The following is a 7,066-nucleotide window of genomic DNA, read 5'->3' on the forward strand; positions in this document are numbered from 1 at the left end:
CTCCATATATAAGACACACTTTGATATGTGTTGAGTCCTCCCCAGGAGGGATGAAAACAGCCTATCCAATTAACTTTAAGAAATGGGTGACAACTGAGGCCAAACTTTGAGATCCATGGACAACTCCATTCCTGTTGGTCTCAAACATTACATAAAGAAAGGGCTTCCTGTCAATGGGCCAATCTTCAAAAACATGCATCTCCAGGGCCAGCCTCACATTTGTGTAAAGGCAAGTGGGCAAAAGGTGCTGAGACACTGACAGCCCTTTCAATACCCACTGACAATTACAGTTACAGAGAAATTTAGGGACCTTCATCCCCAGATGAATACAGGGAGGAGAGGAGAGGATTTTACAGGTACTGGATGGGGACCAAGAGCACTAAACTCCAAACACTACTTTCCTTGATAAGACTCTAGACACCATGAAGGCTCAATTTTTTTCCTTCTAACTCAGTGACATCCTCCACAGGGATGTACTTCCTATGTGGGAAACAGGCTTATCTATACCTACCTACCAATTGGACAGGGATGCACCTAGGCTTACCTGTTCCCTGCTATTGATCTGACTCCCAGAGAGGCTCTCAAACTCCAAGCAAGTGTCCTGATGAGATTGTGAACACAGGTCATACCACTGGTCCTTTTGCTGCTGGGACTAGAGAGATCTCAGTGGGAATTTCAGAAGATATTGGGGGGATTGCCACTGTAACTTGGTTATACAAAAACCCATTCTGGGAAATACTTGAAAGCCTAAGTAAGATAACCACTGCTCTCCTAGACCTCAAAATACAGGTTGATTGTCTAGCAGCCATGGTACTGCAGAACAGACTTGCCTCCCAGGGTGAGACTTGTGCCATGTTAGGAAAAGAATGCTGTTTTTATGTTAACAAATGTGCAGAAATACAAAACAACATCAAACAGGTACTGGAAAAGACCAGAGACCTAAGGGAAAGAGCTGCAAAATGATGGCTCTTTTGGGAAGGAACTTGGTTGTCTCACTTCCTTGAATGCTTGCTTGTAATCTGCTGGTTTTGCTCATCAGCCCTTATCTTGTTAACTGCCTTTCAAGGTTCATCTCATTCAGGCAGCAAGCTGTACACTTCAAAGCTACCCCAGGCTCTGGGGCCCAATGAACTGGACAGGACTGGAGAATGCTTCCAGTACTCATATACCCTGGTCCCAAGTTGGGACAGATTTAGGACAAGGATCCCCTGTAGTTAGGGTTGACCGCTCCTGATAAACACAGAGAGACTGACTCTCACTCTCAACCTCTCTAAAAGATTTTGGGGGGTCTTGTCTCTCAGAGGGGAAATCTGGCAGGAGAAATGAAATCCACACTTCCCTCTGAGCCACTGATATACCCTTTGAGGCTTAATATTTCAGTTCTTGTGATCTCCTGCATCCTGCAAAGTGGGGAAGGAGAGATAACTGGTTCCAACCAGTTCTGAAGTTATGTGCAGTGTAGCCCACAAGTCACCTGTAGTAACTTTTTAGATGTTTTTCTTTATAAGGTTTCATGAATATTGCTGGCATCTCATGCATACAATTAGAGTGGATTATGGAAAGAAACATGCACAATCACAAATCAGTTATCATCAAGCTGTCAAACAAATCGGCTAATTGCCCTAATTCCACGTGCAGATACACACAGTCTTCTCCCACCAGTGTGGCTTAAACCACGTAATAGCCAGCAAAACCCCAGACAACTGGGCTCTTGACCTGCATGGCTCTAGCCCTAAGTTTCTTCCTTGACAGGGATACCTTCACTTTCCACTTTCAATAAGCTTTGCCATGAACTCTTTGTCTCTCAGATCAATTCTTTGAATATGACCACAGACAATGGCCTGACATGGCCCCCAGGCCACTGATAACTTCCAGGACCTGATTTAATCAAGCTTCCCACCAGTGTCAAAACAGGAAAGAACTCTGGAGGAACTGAGAGAGGCCAAGTATATTTTGAACTTTGGTGAAATGTGAGTAATTTGTGGCCAGAATGAAACTTCATGTCACTAGTGACATTCCAAGCTGGGACAAGAGACATTGTGTACCTGACCACACTGCCCTGAAGCAGACCAGGCACACAATGAAACACCATAACATACATAAAACAAGTCATACTACCCTGCCCAGTTCTCTGGCCCTCAAAACTGAGACATGAAATGAGACTTTTATTTAAGCCAGTAAGTTTTTGAGTTTGAACACCTTAAATATCACTAGAGACCACAGAAGTACCTTAGATTGAAACATGGAGTTTGGAGGATTAGATTTAATGTTAGGCTCAAAATCAGTGCATGGTAAAGCACATTTCACAATTATTTTCTCTGTCAAAACACAATTGTGAATTTAAAATGTTCAGCTAGTGAAGTTATCATTTTTTACTCTTAACCAACTATAAACTACAGTTATAATCCATAATCATAGCTCATGCAAACATCTATTTTGTATTATTCCATCTTATATAACTAAAATAGCAGAGAAACTAAATGCAGCCTTTAAAGGAATTGGAGAACATGACAGATCCTTTAGAATTACATACAACTGTATTTTAATAAAAAGTGCAAATACAGTCACTGAAAAAATTATATCAATAAGTTAGAACTTATGAAAATTTGTGCTTCTAGTTTTTATTCTTTGTATATTTTTTCACTGATCTTTTCTCAAATGTGTCCTAACTCACGAGTGCTTTCTTCTAGGGGACTATTAAGGATGTCCCACGTGTTTTGTTTAGACACACTGCTCTGTGCAAACACACTCTTCAGGTTTTGCCAGGATTGACATCTCCAGGTACCATGTTTATTCATGACCATGATCAGATCCTCTCCCTACCTGCACTGTATGCAAAGAATAGGACAAAAGAACAGAATAAATAAAAGCAGCACAGAATAAATAAAATTACTTGACACCAGAGGGCTTAGAACTGACAGAGAGTGAGAAGCCCAGAAAAATTCCTGTTTTTGAGGGTTGGATCACTGGCAGGATGGCTGTGGTGCTGTATATAAGGAATTGTAAACCACAGATCCATCCAGACCCACAGAGTGGGAAGAATGGGGCCCAGGCTGGAGCACTAAGTTTATTTATGTTAAGGAGCAGAAAAATGCAGAAGAATTCAGGGCAAAAGAGAAGACATCTTAAGAAAGGCTGTGACAGGGACTAACAAAGAGAAATGTCAAGAAATACATGACAAACAGTAGCTTCAAATACAGCAAATGGCAATGGATGTAAAGTATGGGTTATGTTATTAATGGGCTACTAAAAAGCTGAACTAACACAAAGCTGAGAAAGCAAAAGGACAAATGAGCAGTGAGAATATCTGCCAGGAAACTGAACTTTGAACAGTGTGCACATGTACATAAGGCTGATAGGTAACAAAAACACTGAACAAGCTGTGGTCAACTCAATCCTCCAGATATTAGCCATGAACCAAATAGGCCTTCCAAAAGCTGCCTGGGACAACACTATTTTAGCAACTCCAGAAAAATTTATTAAGAGTTTATTGCATTAGCACCAGATAACCATTTCCACTGCAGAACAATAGAAGCTGGTCATGAAAAACTCACTACAACTTCTATGAAGCCAGGTAGTGTTTTAGCCTTTGGTGTTATGTCCCATGAGAAGTTAGCATGCTCTCTTCTCAGGTAGCATTCAAGTTATGTAACAAATGTGCCTTCCTTTTGTCATGGCATCAGAAAGAACAGAGATAGGGCCAGGCATGGTGGCACACACTTGTAATCCTATAATCTGAAGTCAAAGATAGGAAAATTGTGGTTCAAGGGAAGCAGGAACAAAAAAGTTGGCAAGACTTTATCTCAAAAAACAAGTTGGGTGTGATGGAGCACACCTATAATTCCAGCAACAAAGGAAGTGGAGATAGGAGGATTATGGTGCCGTAAGCAAAAACACAGACCCTGCTTGAAAAATAACTAAAGGAAAAAGGGCAAGAGGTATAGCTCAAGTGGTAGCATCCATGTCTAATAAGCACAAGGTGTTCAAACCTCAAACTGTACTCCCCACCAAAAAAAGTACAGAGACAAATTGGTACTCAAGACAGATGTTTTTAGCATTTTAAAAGCTGCCTATGGCTGGTGAAGTGACTGAAGTGGTAGATTGCCTGCCTAGCAAGTGTGTGGCCCTGAGTTCAAACACCAGCACTGAGAAAGAAAAAAGTAAAGAAGCTACCTATGACTACATGTCAAGTCTATCTTATTTATGTGCAATACTCTGAAGCTTTTTTACTCATTTCTACAATTCCATTTTTATTTATAGACTTTACAAAGCTCATAAAATACTATGTAAAATAAAGTGAAGAATAAACAAGTAACTCACCAGAAAATGGTTCATTTTTTATTTCTCTTAGAAGCACATTCTGGAGGTGTAGCTGAGAGAAGAGCAGACTCATGTTTGGTCCTGATTCTCCTGCTCAAAGTCCTACACATTAGCTGGAAATAATGACAACAAAAAAAAAAAACCCTCTATGTAGGAGAAAAGTCCCTTATACAAGAAAAGGCAACAAAGACCCCAATGAAGATGTACCTGTTAGTGAACAAAAGAAGCAAAGAAGCCATGTCAAAAATAGACTCCCCCTCCCTCTTGAAGGTGACTTACTGCAAGCACAGAGCCCTGAGTTCAAATCCCACTCCCATTAAAAAAAACAGAGAGAAAAAAATACTTTAAACAGACATTATGTCTTGAATAAAAATGTACCTGGGTCCCCAAAAACTGAAAAAACAAAAGGCATACTATTCAAAAAAGTGCACCAGGGGGCTGGATGTGGTGGGCTATGTCTTCAATCCCAGCTACACAGAAAGCTGAGGTAGGGAAAGATCATGCCTTGTAAGAACGAGCTCAAGTTGGTTTTTTTCTGTCAAAGGGTTTAATCAGTAACCACCACTGCTACAAATGTTAGCCCAACTCGTTTCACACAGCCTCTTCATGGACTCTGCTGAATGTGATAAAAGTTACTATTATGAACAAAGGATTATTTTCCCTAGCTGACAAGTTCCTGTTTCCACTAGATGCCCTGGTGCCCAAGCTAATAACCTAATGATACCGGAGGGGATTGTTGTTTCTAGGGTTCATGTTCTGATATGGTCAATATTGAAGGCACCTAACAAGTAGTGAAAGAGTTAAAGCAAGCTCACACCAGACCAGGAGTAAAGATCACGGTCTGAGGCATGGCTCAAGTAGTAAAGCTGCATGTTTTAAGGCCCTGAGTTCAAATCCCTCTACTGATTAATGAGCAAACAAAAAGTTATAGTAAAAAGACACTATCTGGAAAATTACTTAAAAGCAAAAAGGGTTGGGGTGAAACTCAAGTGTGCAGTGCTTGCGAGGCCCTGCTTCCAAACCCCGGTACTGCCAAAGAAGAAAAAATACAATCACTTGGGGTACAGGACGAACTAATTACGTCCCCCAGAAGCATTCCCAGTGTAATTCCTCTTCTTTTCATGGGAGACATGTATGCTGCAACTCAGCATTTTTGCTGATGCTCGTGCATAACAAATGTACCAGGAACTTGGGGACACCATCCTAGTGAAGGTTCCAAGGAGGATCCTCAGGCATCCGAAGACAATGATCTGCGCTGTGCCACTGACGTGCGCTGGCCATGAGGACGACACTAGATGTGACACGACCAAGTGAGGAAAGACTTTGCTCCACGGTGAGCCTTCCTGGTTGCATTCACACTGAAGACTCGCGGTCGAACGGTCACACAATGACCGCTGCCACTTTCCCTCCAAGCCCAGCTCAGCTCCACCTGCCACCTATGTCATGGACCCACCTGCTGTCCTGCCAACACTCCACAGTCCCCGAGGCCGCTTTCTCTCTCACCCTCACATGGACCTTCAGGGACACCCCCTCACAACTCAAATTCTGTGGGACAGTGTCCTCAGAGATGCAGGTCTGGGACCTTCTGGCAGGAAACTAGCGAGAGCAGGGCTGCGCCTGCGCAGAAGAAACCCGGAACAGCTGCAGTCCTGATGATGCTGGTGACTGGATTGAATGAAACTACATTTCCCACAAGGCTCTGTGTAGCTCCTGCAGGGGCAAGGGACACTTCATTTACCTGTGGTCTTGTTGCAAATAGACAAGGATGAGATGGTGTAAGATTGGCTCCTACCCACGTGATAGCCATGTGGACTCTTGCATCTTTATTAAATCTTGTTGTCACAATCCAGTTCATTGTGGGAAAGTTTAAAACTTTTAGCTTAAATGTAATGTGCCGGCATAGTGGCACAATCCTGTAATCTTAAATACTCCAGAGGCCAAGATAAGGATCCTGGTTGGAGGCCTGCCAGGGCAAAAAGTTCTAGAGGCCCCATCTTGACCAATGCCTGGGCATAATGGTACAGGCCTGCCGTCACAGCTAAACAAAGAAGCATAAATTAGGAGGATCTCTGTCCAGGACACAGGCAAAAACAGAGATGCTATCTCCAAAATAACCGAAGCAAAAAGGCTGGCAGCCTGGCTCAAGTGCTAGCAAAAGTGAGGCCCTGAGTTCATCTCCCAATCACACCACAGAGAAAATAATAATAATAATAATAAATTGTGTAGAAGCTCATATGTGTTCAGCACTCATTCAGTTATTAGTCTAATCTTCAGAACACATTATTCACATAACAGTAATAAGTATTTCAAATGATAATTTTCACTTTATTTTGACTTGTCAAAAAGCAAAATTAACTTGTGTTAAAATGTATGCTAAACTATCCAAGGAAAGTGTTTAACACTGTGTTATGAATGGAATATATTGTACGTAGAGACATTTCTTTTGTAGAGCACTGGAATTGGCACTTAATTTACAAGTAGGCAAGATACCTTTACAGCAAACTGTTTAAAGTAACTTCAGGCCAAATTGTCTCTTTTTTTAAAAAAAATTGCTACGTTAAAACTCTAACTTAGGACACTTTGCAGGCATAATCACCGAGAAAAGGCATAACTTTGACTCCTCCACATCTCCAGCCGGCACAGAGAATCTCCACTTCACGTTAAATGGAGAACCGAGGAGGGCCCCCGGGGCCGCCAGTGGCCGGCGCCCATACGGCTTGGGAAGACGCAGACCAGGTGAGCTTCG

The 7,066-nt window shown here is 42.1% G+C and overlaps 1 long non-coding RNA gene across 4 annotated transcripts in view; it reads right to left on the reverse strand.

Moving 5' to 3' along the window:
- LOC141423319 (uncharacterized) overlaps positions 1–4,818 on the reverse strand; it is a 73,340-nt gene extending 68,522 nt beyond the window's left edge. For 3 of the 4 annotated variants that reach the window (XR_012448092.1, XR_012448094.1, XR_012448091.1), the window contains exons 1-2: positions 4,699–4,817; positions 4,321–4,433 (exon numbers count right to left, since the gene is read on the reverse strand). This is a non-coding gene — a long non-coding RNA (uncharacterized lncRNA). Of the gene's footprint in view, positions 1–4,320; positions 4,434–4,698 lie in introns of all 4 variants that reach the window. The other variant, XR_012448093.1, reaches the window with a different exon arrangement.
- Positions 4,819–7,066: the final 2,248 nt, after the last annotated feature.

Source organism: Castor canadensis, chromosome 5 (assembly GCF_047511655.1).
Source record: "Castor canadensis chromosome 5, mCasCan1.hap1v2, whole genome shotgun sequence".
Taxonomy (NCBI): Eukaryota; Metazoa; Chordata; class Mammalia; order Rodentia; family Castoridae; genus Castor; species Castor canadensis.